Consider the following 18694-nt stretch of genomic DNA (forward strand, 5'->3'; position numbering starts at 1 on the left):
TGTTGGCCTCCGCCTGGTCGTGCTGGATGGTCACCAGCTCCCCGATCATCCGGCCCACTGCCATAAACGGCTGGGTCGGTATCCCCTGCTGCCGGTTGTCCGTCCGTCATCGTCCGTCCGTCACGTTGGGCACCACTGTAACAACTGGGTTCATAGGGCATTGGAATGACCAACGGACACTTGCTCACAGTTTGTAGTGTTATTATTATTACACACGTTTCTCCGGCTTGCTCTCGCCGTCCTCCTCCACTCGCTCCCGTCTCACTCCTAAATAGACGGGGATGCATCTTGTCAATTGTCCTCACCTGGAGATTCATTACCTCCAGCTGAGGACAATTGACACCATTCCCTGAGCCACTCCCCCTCTCTCCCCCTCTGCAGCGAGCCGAAACCACGCCCGCCACCACACAAGACATCACGTGATCTCACACAGAAGCTTTTAAGTATCTTATAGAAAAAGGAATCCTGCGAGAGTAGCTTTGTAAAATAAAGCCGTAATGCTGGTATTAAAGTCGTCTACATTCTGTTGTGTCATGCTGTTCAACTCCTCAGTTAGTCAGTTACCTGTGATATGTTAATGCACAGAATCATTTGGTGAGCAGCCTGCACTCATGAAAGATCTTTCTCCCTTCCTCCTTCTCTCTGTGCTGGTCTAATTCAATTTGTCTGCTGCAGACAGAAATTAGCGTGATTTATGTGGCGTGCGTGTGCAATGTACGTGACCCTCTGTGTGTGCGTGTCAGTGCATAACGTGAACCTCAGCAGCTTTGGTGTCAATCTGGAATGTAATTTGCGCTCTCCAGAGATCCAGACTGTAGGAGAGAGGGACAGAGTCGGCCGGGGCTCCGTGTTCGTCCATCTACATGCTGACGTTTTTCTGTCCACTATGTCCATCATCCTTTCAGCTCCGTTTGCCTTTATCCTATAGCTCTCTTTATGTGGGATTATCTTACATGGTGCCTTTTTATCTTTGTCTATTTAAATTTAAATGAAGAAGTTCTTCTGTGAGCTCAGATTCCAATATTCTTTTATATCCATGACTTTGGAAAGGAGTTAGGAGCTCAACAGAGACGGGCCAAAAAATCGGACCAAAAACCTACTAATCATTATTCTTTGTTGGCCAGCGATCGACTATCGTCCCCCCCCGGCTTACGGGCGTTGCCATGTTGTCTTTTTTTGGGAACTAATGAATGGAAGTTACCATATTTGAATTGCAGTGAAGTGGTGTACAGCCGCCATATACAATTGACAGTGATGGGCAGTGACCTGTCAATCCCCTGAGCCCCTGACTCAAGCCATCATGCAGCAGGGATGAGCAGCTAAATGATACTTGAACATAGTTGTATTAGTATTACCAATCAAACATGGTCTTTATTTTCCCCTTAGATTAAAAACTCACATTGTTAAGATCACTCACGGGTACACAAGTCTTTTAGACCGTTTAATCAGACCTGCTCTAATCCTGCGGTTTTGTTCTAATTAATGTCTTTATGATTTGTCTTCATAATAGCTCACCAGCTTCCTCCTCAATATCCCCACTTAATCAGTCCAATTGGTCCTTAACCCATACCTCTCTCGCTGGAACCTTTGTAATCACAGTCCACGAACAGTCCCCATTTCTTTGGGCGTTCATACGAAAGGTCACACTTATAAAAGCCCATGTCTTTGGAAAATTAAATCACTTGTCTGATCATTTTTCCATCCATCACTGATTTGATTCTAGTCTTTTTGACTGCTTACCTCATAGCCCAGGGTGGTAGGTAATGTCACCACAATGTACTGATTTAAAAATCAAATTATGGTGATTTTATTACATCCTTTCTTATCTAAAATGCCAGCACACAGCTTAGAGGATTTGCAGCTCTTACATCACACCCCAGGCTGTATAGGTTTGACAGACGATTTTGGAAATGAGAGAGGGCTCTGTCATCATTAATTTGCTAATGGACCCCGCAGGCCAAATCCTCTACAATGGCCTTCATTGCCTTTCACTCAGTGTGGAATCCCAGAGATATAAACTGCAGCAGCACATGTTCGAGTGACGGGAGATCTTTGCTGTGCCCTCTTGCTTCACACATTTGAAAGATTACCCATAATTCATTCTTGGCTTTAATTATGTGTTTGAGTGTGTATAGAGCACATTTATTTTTGGTGGGCAGTTGGTTTTTGCCAGGGTTAGATATTGTATTAACAGCAACAGTTAATATTGGTTTCTTATGTGTTTCTGTCTGTGACATCAGTGCCCTAGGTGCATTTCAAAAATAGCAGTTTTTGTTGCTTGCTAATATACATATACAGAAAGTTGCTTCATGTTGAGCTGAATATGCATACTAAATCTGTCTGTCTTTGTGAGGACCCTGACGACAACTAAAGGCTCTAAGCGAAGACTTATGCTGCGTTCACACCAAACATGAAGCGAAAGCGGGTGTTTCGCTTCATTTGCGTACCATTATATCTGCTCTTTATTTGTTGCGTGGATTAAACAAATGTCGAGACCACAAACGGTGTTGTGTTTGGGTTCATGACGTCATCCGTCGCCGCACACAGCTTGAATTTCACCCACTCCCCCAGGAAGTGCTTCTGGATGACGCCGCTTCCAGCGCAACTTCAGGCTGACCAGCAGCCGGTTTTATGACGAGTTGTGTCGGCTCGGTGCAAGCGTCTCTCGGTTAGACATAAACTAACTTACAGACGTTTAGTCTCAGCTGTCTGTGTCTCCGGAGAGCGGCTGTTTCATAAAGCGTGTTCATGCTGTGGTAGCAGGACAACGGCTAGCCCCATCTACCGCTGGAAGTGGCAGTCACCCAGACGTAGTTTCTGTACTCGATGAAATTCACCGAGCTGTCTGCCTGCGGATGCTATTTAGTACCAAAATATGACTGTTTGAACGTCCGACATTTGTAGGACTTCCACAACAAGTACAGAGTCGCTATGTTTTCAGGAGTTTTAATAATTTTAATAACATAATCAGTCTCACTAAGTTTCTCCTGCACCCTATACGGACCAGTGAAACGAGCGGAAAGAGATTAACCAGGCACTGGTAAAAGCACCAAAACACGGTCACCAGGCTGTAAGGAGCGAGGCACCGCCTTGCTGTCGTAATGACCCTTCATCCGTCCCTGCGTAGAAGACAGAGTCTCTTTCGCCAGTGCACATGCAGCATGCAACCACTCACGAATCCAACTGACATAGTCCAGCACTTTCTTTGGAGAATCTGGGGCTTCCATCAAGTGTTCTTTTAACACTTTAAGTGGCCCTCTAACAGTGTGTCCGAAAATCAGCTCGGCCGGACTAAACCCAATTGACTCCTGCACAGCCTCTCGGATGGCAAACAACACAAATGGAATGCCTTCATCCCAGTCCTTTTTAGTGTCCATACAATATTTCTTCAACATTGATTTGAGTGTTTGGTGCCAGCGTTCTAACGCTCCCTGACTTTCAGGGTGGTAGGCACTGGAAACCTTGTGCGTGATGGACAGTGTTTTCAGTACTTGGGCAAACATGTTGGCCATGAAATTAGTACCCTGGTCTGTCTGAATGACTTTAGGCAGACCGAAAACCGCAAAGAATCGATTTAGTGCTGATACTACTACCTTTGACGTGATCTTCCGAAGAGGAATAGCCTCCGGATACCGGGTAGCAGCACACATTATTGTTAGCAGGTATTGGTTTCCTGACCTAGTTTTAGGCAACGGGCCAACACAGTCGACAATCACTCTCTCAAAGGGCTCACCCATAACAGGAATCGGGCAGAGTGGAGCCTGCGGAATGACCTTGTTCGGCCTTCCGGCGATCTGGCAGGTATGACAAGTCTCACAGTAATGGACCACATCTTTCTTCAATCCTGGCCGGTTATAGGTTTTTGTGACTCCTAGGTGCCCAGCCCATTGGATGTCATGGGCGAGGGACAAAATGTGGTTTCTGAACAGTGTCGGCACCACAATCTGCAATACAGATCTCACTGAGTCTTCAGCTTTGTGTGAGGACCATTTACGAAGCAAGAGCCCATCCTCACAAAAGGTAAGCAACAGCCTGTGCCTTAGCTTGCTCTGGCGTCACAGCAGAACTATAACATTTACCAAGTGTAGGATCTGTCTTTTGTGCCTCAATCAAGTTCACACGTGTAACAGGTAACATGCATGACTTGGATCCTGCAGTTTCATTGATGCTGGTGAAATGGGAGACAAAGAGGATATTTCATCTGTACGAAAAACTATCGTGTCATTTAAACCAATCATATCGCCCAGCCGACGTGACTGTGCGCGCGTCACCACACATGCTGGGTACACAGAGCTAAGCTCAACAGAGTTAGCAAGCTTTTCGGGAGCATTTAAAACTTCCAATACTGGACTCACCAGACCCCCAGCAATGTCGTTTCCCAGTACCAAGGTGATCCCTTTGACGGGGAGAGAAGGTTGTACAGCAACTTTGCACCGGAACGTACCCCATCTCAATGCCTTGTAACAAAACATTGTAGCCACAAGCCGAACTGTCAGACCAAGGCAACACACCCGACAGAATAATGGACTGCGAAGCCCCTGTATCTCGCAGTATACGAATAGGAACCTGCGTCTCGGACTTATCAGTTAATGACACGGTCCCTGCAGATATGAAAGGATCGTAACAAGAATCAAGATCAGATTGACGTGACACAGGCAACAATTTCACAGAAGTACGGGGCATAGTGTAAACTAGCCCCACAGGTTTGGTAGAAGCCTGTTTACGTTGCAGCTTCAAACAATCCGCCATTAAGTGTCCTTTCCTATGGCAGTAAAAACATTCACGCTCCTCTCTGGAAAAAGGCGGAGAACGGGGAGATGTGCGTCTCACGGGTGCAGCAGACGTGGCGGCAGCACCCCTAAACTCACGAGGTAAAGTGAACACTGTCTTGTGCGTTAGTGCAAACTCGTCAGCCAGCACTGCGGCCTGGGACAATGTAGCAACCTTCTGCTCATTTAGGTACACTACCAACCTGTCTGACAAACTATCTTTAAACGCCTCCAATAACACTAGTTCCCGCAGGGACGCGAAGTCACTGCTCTTACTGACCACACACTATCTATCAAACAGAGTCTGTTTTTCATGGGCAAACTCCACATAGGACCTATTTGGGTTTCTTTTATGGCTTCGGAATTTTTGTCTGTAAGCCTCAGGGACCAACTCATATGCACGGAGAACTGCGTTTTTCACACAGTCATACTGTAAACTGTCCTCCAGCTCCAACGCAGACACAACCTCTTGGGCTTTACCAAAGAGCTTACATTGTACCAGCAATGGCCAAACTTCTTTGGGCCACTTTAGCGAAGCAGCAATACGCTCAAATACTCCGAAGTATGAATCCACCTCAGATTCTCTGAACTGTGGGACAAGTGCAATGTTCTTACTGACATCAAAACGATCAGATATCTGATCTGGGGATGTGGTCTGCGCAAAGGACAAGGGTGAAGACGTTTGCCCAGCGCGAGCCACCGCAATTTGCCCGTCGATCTCCAGCTGCTTTATCCTGTACTCTGCGTCAAGTTCCATTTTCCTAAAGTTAAACTTGTTCTCTGCTTGCCTAGCCTGCTCCTCCATCTGGAGACGTACAAGCCTCACCTTGACACGAGCATCCAAACTGTATCTCTGACTGGATAATGGATCAAAGCGGGGCAGAGTGACTGGGGTTCTCACCCCATCCTTTTCCTGTGCCTGCCTTCCCGTGGGAGAGCCAAAGACACTGACAGACTGCTCACCTTGCCCATCTCCTCTGCTAGGAGAACTTGCCGCCTCAACTGGAGGCAACACACCTCGTATAACAAGCTCTTCCCTGACACAGCGTCGCAACTCATGCTTAACCTGGTGCTTGGGCACAGTCAGTGAAAAATGGTCAATTATTGCGCCCAGGTCTACCTTGCGACACTGCTCTAGCAGCTCAACGGACGGCTGCGCAAGGAACAACTGCGCCAGCGTCGTAGCCATCCAAAACCCTGGTCACTACCCAACTACAATAACCAACAGGCCCACAACCCACAGACGGTGGACTTGAGCTAACGATTTACAGATCCCGGACGAGCCCCCACTTGTTACGCCTCCACCCCGGCTCGGAAGAGGAGGTGGGGCGTAACTGCCCAAGACCACGCCTGTTGGATGCCAGAACCCGTACACTATGCACTTCAATAGCAAATAAACACACGCTGCTACAAAAAGTACAGAATGGTGGGTTTATTTTTCCACAAAATAATAATGAAAAGAAATGACAAGTACATACCATATAAATACACACAAAATGGTAAATAGGGGATAGGAGGGCTAACAGGTAGCAAGGCCTGTGGAGTAGGGCGGTGCCAGCGGTCTGTCAAAGCAAAGAAACAAAACAAAAGGACCCTGAGCTTCCCTATTCCTCTAATCCTACCTACCACAATCTACCCCATCAAACCACTTACCTAAACTGCTACAAAAACTGGGTGACAGCCACTGGCTTGTAACCTAGTGTGTCTAACAGAGGTTTTTCCTACGTGTGTATGTAGACCCCAGGGTATCTTACCTAGCCCTGCTCCACAGTGCTCTTGGGGTAAGTACTTAACACACAGTTTTAACAAACAACATAAACCAAATAAATCTCTCAATGTCTATCTCTCAAAGTTTGTCTCTCAAAGTTCTATCCCAACAACCCTCCTCCCAAGCTCTCACAAACAAACATTTATAGAGGAGAGCCACGCTGGATTGGCTGGAGAATCACGTGCCACGCCCGCATCGTCAGCAGCAACTCACCACACCTGTGAAGCACAGATTGAAACAGAAGACACAAGGGGGGGGGGGAGGAGAAAACACAACCAGCAGCCGGACGTAACAAGGGTTTATGCGGAAAAATAATGACGGAAAGTTCAACTGTTTCAGGGTGATAAACCACGCCCCCCTCACAGTCACGTCGGGCGCGAATATGGGATAGACGCGAATTGACCACAAATATACTCCGAAAGTCCTGCGGCATGTTTAGAGCGTTTGCATCATACAGCTTGAGATACCAGTGTCTGCAGGACAGGATGTAATCCTGTCGGGCAAAACGCTGGTGACACGTTCAGTGTGAATGTACCATTACTCTTTTTCGCATCCCACATGTGCATCTTTTGAGACGCGTAATGGAATCTACTGGCGCAAATAATTTGCTTCGCTTTTGGTGTGAACGCAGCATTAGCATGAAACAAAATACATTTTAAACCTGCTTACAAACAAGTTTTTAGCCAAAAGGCCTTTGAAGCCATCATTTAAAATAAAAATGCTTTGGATCTCACTCTGTAGCAAGTAAAAGAAAGAACAAACACTTTCACACACACAGTCAATATATTACTCTGTTGCTGCAATTAATAAACACAAGCCTGAAGCTTTCGGCTGTCAAAATAAACCATGCAGAAACACATTTGTGACAATATGAACTGCTTTAGAAAAACTTTTGATGTGATGTTTTGATGTGAATTTAAAATGTCATATTACTGTTATTTTCAACAGTTAGACAGCAATCACTGAGATTGGCAGCCTCTATTACAATATTGATCCAAACAGATTATTTTTAAGCTCCAAAACTGTCACCTAAATCACAAATATAGTAAGTATGTTTTCACTAAGGGGTGATTCATAGGTGTACTTTAAGGGGTAAAAGGGTAAACTGTGCATGAATCTGCTGAATTCTAGGATTTAGTTTTAATCTGGATTTAGATGTATTTAAAACGATGAAGCTCTACGAGTGGGTCTTATTAGTCACAACGTGTCCTTCCTAATAGCTTTAATTTATATAGCGCTTATATACAAGTCACTATACATGAAACATTTTAAAATATCCTAAAAGCTAAGCAATAAATAAATAACACCAAGCAAATAGCGATCACACAGAATCACAGTCATACATTAAAAGCAGTTCTGAAGAAGAGGTGGGTTTGGATTCGTGTTTTGAATGTGGAGAGGTCGGTGCAGTCTCGGGGGGGTTTGGGAGGAGCGTTCCAGAGAGAGGGGGCAGCTATGTAGAAGGCTCTGTCACCCTACAGCCGGTGCTTGGTCCTGTGGGGATGGATAGGAGGTTGGCATCAGAGGACCGGAGACGACAGGATGGAAAATGATGGTGGAGCAGATTGATGAGGTAGGAGGGGGCCTGATTATGGAGGGCTTTGTGAGTGAGGAGAAGGACTTTGTATTGGATCAATTGTAGGATGGGGAGCCAGTGGAGTTTACAGAGAACAGGGGTGATGTGGTCACGTGAGCGGGGCTCGGTGAGCAGTCGAGCAGCAGAGTTTTGGATGTACTGGAGTTTATTTAGGATCTCAGATGATGTGCCCTGAAGAATGCTGTTGCAGTAATCTATTCTATAATAAATAATGAAAACCGCACAAACCATTTAGTTTTTATCAATTGCTAACAAGCATAGTTCAATAGATAAACCGCATTCATTCTACATTTCCAAGATTCATTTTTGTTTATCTTATCTCCAAAACTCACTCAGTCCAACAGAACGCTTCAAACATGTATCAAAATAATCTTTTTCTACCAATCACTGAAGAGATTCTCATTCAAAAAACATGCATGCCATTCATAACACACTGACTTAAAAATCACTAGCACAAAAACAAACTATAATGTTTGAATTATTTTTCACATAAACAGTATTTCATTATAGAATAACAGATTTGAAATGTATTGCATGTACAAATGCATTCGTACGTAACAGAAATAAATTAGAAATAATTTGTTTTCTTTGAATACAATCTTTTGTGAAAATACAGTAAATAGGTGCACTGTAGAGAATTTTCCTGTTCATGTACAGTAATTCTATAGCATAGCTACTGTAAAGAAACCACATTATTTATTGTATTATACATTTTACAGATTGTCTTGACCAGGACCACACCCCTAAATTAATTGAAGCAACTGCCATGTGATTGGTTTATTAGATGATTGCATTAATTTTAAATTGAACAGGTGTCCTAATAATCCTTTAGGTGAGTGTGTGTATATATATATATATATTAATAAACAGGCTTTACTGAACTTTTCAAAATTCTTTATAGACATTTTTCTCAAATAACACTGAACATATTTGCAGCAACAGATCACCTTGTCCTTCTCTGTTCAATGTATGGATCAAACCATTTTAAAACCTCGGCTAGAATCAAGTGAAGAGGAGAAGCTGTCATCAGTAAAGACAATAAGGACGTTGCAGAAGAAACTTGTTGGCTGAATACATCCTAGCACACCTTACAGGAAGGTGATCTGACGCCCCGCATGAGTAAATAAATCACTCTTCACGGCAATAGTTATTTAGTCTCCACAAGGAGGTGAAATTGGTTGGTTCTCGGTGAACGCTACATGGCTATCTAACAGTTTAATACAACGTTAGAATGTTGGCACCTTGAACTAGCTAGCACTAGACGATTATGCAGGTCAGGAAAAGAAATGAGCCTCTCTGAATTGTAGGGGCCAATGAGTGGTTTGTGTAACAGTAAACCATCATTAGACAATGCTGCACACATCGTGATGTTAGCTCCTTTCTGGCCCGGGACATCCACGGTTGCTCTCTTTCTAATCACATTTCTTCCCTTCGTTATGTTCTTGCCAAGTTGAATCCAGCTTCATCCACAAAGATAAAAGTATGTGAAGCACCAATACCCTCTAAATAACAGTTTTACAGTAATTAGTAACATTATGCATAACTAATGTTTTGTTACTGTACATAATGATACCGGAGTTCTTTCACTCGTTCAAAGTTTCTTTCAAAGCTTACAGTGTACAATTTAGTTATTTTCTCTAGGACTCAGGCAATTGTTCTTGTGCTGACCGTAATCACATTTTCAAAAATGATATTGTCTGCCAGCACTCTATCCTGAGTTTCTCGCTGTTTTCTTGCATTGTTGGCAAGTCAACAATGGCAATTTCCTGCACATCTGAGAAGATTCTGCCGCTCTGGCAATGTATTCATGAGCTATTGATTGTTGTTAGAGTAATAACCATGAATCCATCTCAATAACATCTCAATAGCACAACAATTAGCTCCGACCGCTACGCCCTCAGCAGTTTATACTGTAAAATGCAGCTAAAATGCGACATTTTTCCAATAGGCGTCATTGAACTTGCATTTCATCTTTAACATGTCGGCGTGGGTTCCCTCATCCAGCATGTGTGAGGAGCAGGGTAGGCAGAGGCAGGAAGGAGGACCCAAACGCAGACTCTCAATGAAAAAATACTTTAATAGTCATATATCAAAAATGTCATGGAGGGAAAAACCACAGACACCATTCACCAACAGACTACACTCCTACATTCATGAAATGACACGACAAAGAGTGCAAGACACACAGGGCTTAAATACACAGGGGAGGTGCAGGTGATTGGACACAGGTGGAAAAAATCCTTGACACCGCAGACAATCACGGGATGACAGGACAAGGCAGGAAGTGAAGTTAAACCAGGGACACAAGAGGCATGAAACTACAAAATAAAACAGGAAGTAAATCCAAACCGTGACAGTGGTCTGTAAAGATGAAGTTCTGGATGGATAGAACAAATGGAGAGTTCACTGGCTCTCATCCCATAGGGGGATTGGAACCAACCTTCATTATCGACAATGCCCGCTAAAAGCCTTAATCTGTTATTTCTGCATTTGTGTTTGATTGCAAACTGAAAATCAAATATGAGTAGAGGACTGTGGGAAGACACATACTGTTGCACATACTGACAGGCTGACGTAGGCTGTGAGTGTGTTTGAAGAACACAAGTATTTACCTCAGTGATCATAGCGGCCATGTGCCAAGCTGAAGGTTGCGCTGTTTTTTAGGATAATTGTGAGTGTCACTAATTAGTTTTAAGCACACAAGCACATATGTCTCTGCTTTCAATCAGTTTTTTAAATTATGTACAAAACTTTAAGAATACAGATATTATCTTTAAATTAACAGTCATGTTAATGTCACCGAAATGCAAGTGCAGCTTGATACATTTGGCTGTTTTTTAGATGAACAATGGAAAACCTCACTTCTAGTTAGAGCTCACTGAATGGCAGAAAAGGAGACAAATACTAGACAACCTCACCAATATATCGTTAGGAGCATTTGATACTAAACAAATTCATTATATACCTGATCACGGTTCACAATTCAACATGGTTTGTATTGGAGAAACATAGATGCTTTTTGTTTGTGGATGGCAGGGAGCATTACTCAGGGACAAATAATGTCTCAGTAGCATTATTTTAGAAAAAGAGAGATATATTTAGTCAAAGTACTGGAACTAATTCCTCCCAGAGGCTGAGTGGAATACAGTAGTTAATGCTCCACCAGTACTCTTTTTTTCCTCAGGTTGTAACTCAATCCAAAGACCTATTTGCAGTACATGAAGGGACAATTAATAAAGAGAAAGGCAATCCGTCAGGAGCAGAAACAATAAGGAAAGAGTAGCTGATGTACAGTGAGCTATGTGGACTCAAGCAGCCACCACAACGCATTTTATCAAACTCTGGCTGATGTTCCATTATGCATATGACACCAAAAGGATGTTTGAGATAATTCAACCTGCTTAGATTACACCTCGTCTCTCTTGTCTCTTGTATGTCTCTTGGTGTGGTTGGTTTGGTTTGTAATGGATTCTGCTATTGCCATATTGGAATACGGTAATTACCTTTTTTTTTGCAACTGATTAACAGAAACTATATTTTGGAAGGCAGAGGACTGACGTAAAGATGCTGTTTACGGCCCTATTAGCAGCACCAACAGTCTATTTCAAATGGACCATAATTAACCAGATAAGCAGTTGGCTGTATTGAAGAAGACTCGAAACTAGAGATTGAGACCATGAACTTATGTTTACAATGTTTACTGAGGGAATAAATCATGAGAGGATTAACGTCATCAACTTCTATACAACCAGACTTCTTGTGGTCAGTAGAGATGGATAATGTTTAAGGACATGTCTACATTGGCTTCACTAGGCAACAGGAGGTTGCCACCTGGATGGGCTCACAGATATCATTCTTTTGGATTGATTCACTTCTGTATTTTGCATATCATGTGTGTCCCGAGGCAGAAACAGATTTCCAAGGAGCCATGCTTTCTTAGACAGCCCCACATTTAAAGATGGATGCATGATAATTTCTAAGAGAAAGTCTTTACTGTATACTACAGTAAATGTCCCACATTACACTTGTGGGGCGTCTCTTTTATGAGATAATGGGTCAGGAATTTTTGGCAGGAAAGTCATTAAGTATTATGGGATGCTACAGTGCAGCACAATCAGACACAGGCCAGGATGAACAGACGTAATTACACACACACACATACACAAGCACAGGCATAATAACACACAACTTGATATGGCTTGGTTGGTCAGCAAAGGTCTATGTTAAAGTTGGGCAAATACAGGCTGCGTGTATGTGTCTAAATGTGTGTAAGGTGTCTATGAGCTTGTGTCATGAAACGCTGTATGTGAACAGAGGTCCTGCGATGAGGACAGGCCTGCTAACTAGGGCAACAGCTGCTCCTCTGGGTGTACATCCCCAGTCAGCTTTGAAGCCCTTATTTTACCCGCTATTATTTCAACATAAGAACATTCTGCATATTCAGTTTATATTGGTGTAGACAAACCACCATACTAACAGACTCTTATCTAAAGCCCTCTTTGTTAAAATCATGGAAATGAGGCATCCAGGTGTCCGCTCTGAGGCTGCTTTATGTATTCAAATAGATGCAGTATTTTCTGTGTGGGTTCGTTTGCACGGCGTGGGCGATTATGATTGCACACCACGAGAATTAGACTTTGTTTAATATTCAAAAAGCCTCCGCTCTGTCCCTCGACCACCCAATGTGTGTGTGTTCCCTTTGATAGTGGAAAGTGGGCCAGTCCCATCTTTCAAAGAGATGCTCAGATTCTCTAATCGGTATTCCTTCTTTCCTCGACAAAGATTTATCTTTTAAAATTAACAAAATGCTGGAAAACAAATACACAACCCATCTCTTGAGTTGACCCACCGACACATACTCTTCTTTTTCTCCATCCCTGTCTTCCTTCCTCCTGTCTATCACCCTTTCTGACACACACAGCGAGGTGCATTCACGCGGAGGAGAGCATGCATCCCTGAGGCATGTGTGCATGTGTCAGACAGCCCAGACCACTGACACACACCCAGGGGGGTGAGCCGGTTAATATGAGAAGAGATGAAAGGAACAGCGAGAGAGAAAAATAACGTAACACAGGTTCAACCAAAAATAACTTTCATGTGTAATTAAAATATCCAACACACACACACAAAAGCAGGGTTTGAGGGTTGATCAAATGATCCAAGGTTAATGGAGAGGTCAGCTTCTATACCTCTCCACAGCTGCTCTGCCACATGCTCACTTGTGGGGGGGGTTGTACAACGTGTACTCTAGTTTTGCCGTGGTAAGCGTAAACTGGTTACCGTGCTGGAGTATGAGTGTGTTTGAGCCCTTTTTTCGTAATTGAACATGCTGTGTTTGGTTAGGTTGATGTGCCTAAAAATTACACTTAACCTGTTTAGTTGCTCTCTGGACCACTTTCTAAAATATAGTTCTGATATATCCCATGAGAAGAGAGAAAAGCACTGTACAACAGCGCAACATACTGTAAGATATGAATAGATAATATTGGCATGCATTTTTATTTCATACGTTCCATGCCATCACTGAACTGCTGAGTAGGTCTGACCCTTTCACGATGCATGCTCTGAAGGAAGCCTCGCATATAATTGCAGTGAAAACTATATTAATTGTTTGCATAGTAGTATTACATATACTTGAATATGAAATGCTTAGGCCTGTCGCAATTTGCGATAAATTGACATAACCCTAACCCCACACTCTGAAATAGCATTTTTGATACTGCGATATTCATTTTACATATAAATGAACTGCCTCTGTGTTATGGTGTGCACACGGATCCAAATGAAACACGCAGGACAACTGAGGTTTTGCTTAATCAACACAGGGGGGGTTTATTCTCTTCAGCAGGAAAATCAAAGACAAAAAAAAACAAATCAACTCAAAGAGGCAGCAGACAGGCATGCAGAGAAGCTCGACTGTGTGAGACCTGAGGCTTGACACAGGAGTAGGCAGGAGCACAGCTCCTCTGCGTGGAATGAGCTGGCGGACCTCTTCGGCCAGGTGAATCACCCAGGTTTGACGCTGAACGGCAACAGTGATGCAGAAAAACAAAACAGGCGGTTACTTGCGCAAAACATGGAAGAAACTCTGTAACTCACAGGACCAAGATACCGGCATGGTAACGGACGCACTGACAGCTGGGGCAAGGAAAGCTGGAGTATTTATCTCTGCCAGGATAACGGGAAGATAAGACACGGCTGTGTCAAGGGAGGAAGGCGTGGCAATGGGCGGGATTCGGAGGACACTACTGGGGACACAGAAACAAAAACACAAGCACATGGCAAAACGATAACAAACAGGGGAAGGACATCCACATGAGGGGAGAACATGGGGGAAACAGGGGAAAACACCAGGGTTAAACAAGAATCCTCACACTCTGTCCTTTTTTATTCTGGCGGGGCTTAGGCAGCACGCACACACAGAGCAGACATGATTTCAAAGGCACAATGTTCGGCTTCAGTTGGGGAACATGTTAGCTATAAGCCGAATGAGAGAGGAGAGCCAATCAATGTGAACAAGCTGGTGCTAAGCTAGTATCTCCCCTAAAACAACAATCATCCGCCCAGTCTTTCAACCTGAACTAATGTAGCATACATAGTTTTCCTTCATCTTATAACTACACTTCAATTACAACACAGCATATACGATACCAGTTCTTCACGGTTTAATGGAGTTCATGTGGTGCAATACTCAAGATATTTGCCTCACTCGGCTGTCTTGCATCCAGTTTCTTATGTAATACTTGAGAGGAGAAAGAACTCCCCAAAAAATCTCTTTGGGGATAAAATTGGGAGAAATCCATAAAGGACGGCAACTAGCATCCGTCCCCAGGTTTAACCATTACATCGTGACCGGATGTTAATGTGTACAGTAATTATATGATTTAAATGACTATAAATTGTTATTTGATAATAATGCATTCACTTCATCTAACATACAAATGTAAAAACTACTATCTAACATTACACAAGCTATAATTCTATACTAAACATTTCTACATTATAATTTCGACCACTGGTGTGCACTTATACTTAAATCCCTAACACTTAACGGACAGACTATATTTAAGATGGGGATGCAGTCATCAGGATATCAGCCTTGTTTGTGGACTGCAATTTGGAAACCATGACTTTAGCGATTTAGCTGTTATACGGCCATTTCCATTTATTTATTTTTTGCCACCAATAAATGAAAGTGACCCTAATTGGAATGTGGAGAAGTGTATTAAAAACTCTAAATGGATAATACTTTACTAAATGTACATGATGTTGTATTGGAGTAGACTTGACACTAGAGATTGAGACTAAAAAATAATGTGTACAATGTTTACTGAGGGAATTAATAAAAAAGAATAGTTATTATTTCAAAGACTTCTATACAATTAGAGGAGTTACCTCTGATGGTCAGAGAAAATGTAATTTTTAGCATCGGCTACACTCGGCAGAGCCAGTGGTTAGTGACAGGTACATATATATTTATACTTTAAAATGCTAACAATTACTGCCAACCATTCTATCTAATCTTATTTGCAGCAAATGACTGCACTTAAGATTTTGCAGAAACAATACATTTTTCTGATTCATGTTGATAAGTCACATCTTTAAAAACCATTGCATATGAAGATAAACTACACCGTGAATTGGGTTCTAATATTCTTGTAACATATTTCCAGAGTATTCAATTCAATTCATTTTATTTTGTATAGCCCAAAATCGCAAATTACAAATTTGCCTCAGAGGGCTTTACAGTCTGTACACATGCAACATCCTCTGTCCCGAAACCCTCACATCGGCACAGGAAAAACTCCCCAAAATATGAAAAAACCCTTCAATGGGAAAAAAAGGGAAGAAACCTTGGGGAGAACGTCAGAGGAGGGATCCCTCTCCCGGGATGGACAGACTGCAATGGATGTCATGTGTACAGAATCAACAATGTAAAAGATGTACAATACATTCAATTTCTCTAACAGAAATGATACAAGTAATTGCAAGTAGCAGAACAAGTGTACGGCAGGACCACTGCAGGGACAACCACCATCAGATAGAACCACCATCCACAGAGGCTTCTGTGGGGAGGGAGAGCAGAAAGATGTTGGTTTTTGATGACCGTAATATGAATCATATTTAAAGTAATGATGATGGCAGCAGTAGGTGTCAGCAGAGCCATGCCAGGAGTCAGAACCGGGGTCCGCACGAAACTATGATCCACGGAGACCTGCTAGGCGAGAAAGCACAAAAAACTCCCGGAAAGAAGCTTAATTAGTGATGTACATTAATAAAACATGGATGATTGTGGGAGGAGAGAGTGAGAGTGTGAGAGGGAAAGAGGGGCTCGGTGTGTCCTAAGAAGTCCCCCGGCAGTCTAAGCCTAAAGCAGCTTAACTAAGGGCTGGTCCAGGCTAACCTGAGCCATCCCTAACTATAAGCAATATCAAAGAGGAACGTTTTAAGCTTTATCTTAAATGAACTGACCGAGTCTGCCCCCTGGACTGAAAGTAGAAGCTGGTTCCACAAAAGAGGAGCTTGATAACTGAAGGCTCTGGCCCCCATCCTACTTTTTAAAACTCTAGGAACCACAAGTAGCCCAGCATCTACGGAGCGTAGATGCCTTGTAGGGCAATACGGTGTAACAAGCTCTTTAAGATAGGACGGTGCCTCACCAGCAAGTGCCTTGTAGGTGAGGAGAAGTACATTAAATTCTATTCTTGATTTAACAGGAAGCCAGTGCAGAGAAGTTAATACAGGAGTTATATGATCCAATTTCTTAGTTCTTGTTAATACACGTGCTGCAGCATTCTGAATCAGTTGGAGAGGTTTAAGCGATTTACAAGAGCAGCCTGATAACAAAGAATTACAGTAATCCAGTCTAGGAAGGAGAGCCTTCTTATATGTTTTAACGCTGTCTTGCCAAGTTAGCCTAGATCTTTCTGATTTGGTGGAACGCCATAACCGCTCAAGTTTCCGCACAGTTTGCTTTAAGTTCCGGGTTTGAGAGTTATACCAAGGGGCGAACTTCCTTCTTGTTGCCATTCTTCTTTTGAGGGGAGCAATACCGTCCAGTGCCATTCTCAAAGAGCCTGTAGCAGTATCGACAAGATGGTCGATTTGTGACGGACTGAAGTTTTCACAGGAGTCTTCTGATATCTTGAGACAGGACACTGAACTTAGAGCAGAGGGAATGGCTTCTTTAAATGAGGCTACAGCGAGTATGTCACTATAAAGATAAAGACCCTTGTTGAGAAGCAGAACTAACATCTTCATCTCCTTTGACAGTGAGCAAACAATATTTATGTGATGTCTAAGAAGACATAACCTCAGATAACGAGATTCTTCTTGTCTTGGCAAATCCGGGCTGACATCTTTGTCTCCAGAGTGAAGCAGTTTAGTTCACAGCTTCTTTTTTAATGTGAGCGGTAGACAATAACGATATTGGCGTGGCTTTCTCACTTCAGTGTCGCAGTGTCTGTGAAACAGAAAAGAAGAACAACACGCATCCATTTGTCCTTGTCAACATTATAGATGTGGGATTTTCTCTTTGACAGTTCATTTTCATAATTGTTATTCATGTCCATGGTTATTGGGCTCCTGTCTTTCAGAGTGCTGCTAAAAAAGACATTTTAGCAGCCAAAAAAGATTCCGATATGGCTGCAATATCTATGGAAACCATCAGGAAATAGAAAAGAAAGGAGAGGATGATGGGTAACAGGAAATGCTTCCAGCAGCTTCCTAGCCGTGATGGAAATCAATGCAGAAAGAGAAAGGTGTCAGTGTTGCACCGTCAGCTTAGCTATTCTTTGTGAGTAGCTGTTTCTTAACTGTGAGTGTTTGTGTTGTGAAAAACTGGCAGGGCTTTGGACAACCAAAATAAATCCTGGTTGACTAAAATTCAACCTACTCTTCGGCCATTCAAAAGGCTGGCGGGGAAAAAGAAATCACGTTCTTAATTAAGTACGATGTGCGCTCTCCTTGGAAGCCTAATTAACTTCTGAATACCTTTACATAAACTAAATAAATGTAAAAATGTGATGGATGATGAATCAGCGATGTATGCAAATACCTGGCTGAATGGCTAGTTTCCTGACCTGGCATCCAACCTGAAAACCTATCTATTGGGTGGCGACAGTTAAAAAAAACGTCATGCCACAATCTCACTCTCCCATAATTATATGATTTCTAAAGGAGGAAAGGTTTATGGGCTTATATTTAACACAAAACACATTATCAATGGCAGTTGATCTACTTGCACTGCCTTCGTGATCAACCTATTGGGCACTCCTGCTCTAGAATATAATTTTTTGCCTGGAAACCCCAGTCACACCATCATGTTCTCATCTCCAATATCTATTCATGTTCCCTTGAAAACTCAATTGTTTTCAAGTTTCTAACTACATCGTGGCAAACGTTATAATTTACCTTCAACCAATACTAACTTCTCCTCCTATCCCCGCCATAACAACCTTCTTGACCCCCATCAGTCAGGCTTTAAGGCAGGCCATTCCACAGAAAATGCTCTCCTCGCTGTCTCAGAGCAACTACACACTGCTAGAGCTGTCTCTCTCT

The 18694-nt window shown here is 42.8% G+C and overlaps 1 protein-coding gene across 2 annotated transcripts in view; it reads left to right on the plus strand.

Moving 5' to 3' along the window:
• Nucleotides 1–18694, plus strand: part of LOC119213904 (coiled-coil domain-containing protein 85A-like) — a 46285-nt gene that overhangs the window by 11238 nt on the left and 16353 nt on the right. The window lies entirely within an intron of this gene.

This window comes from Pungitius pungitius, chromosome 13 (genome assembly GCF_949316345.1).
Source record: "Pungitius pungitius chromosome 13, fPunPun2.1, whole genome shotgun sequence".
In the NCBI taxonomy this organism is placed as follows: domain Eukaryota; kingdom Metazoa; phylum Chordata; class Actinopteri; order Perciformes; family Gasterosteidae; genus Pungitius; species Pungitius pungitius.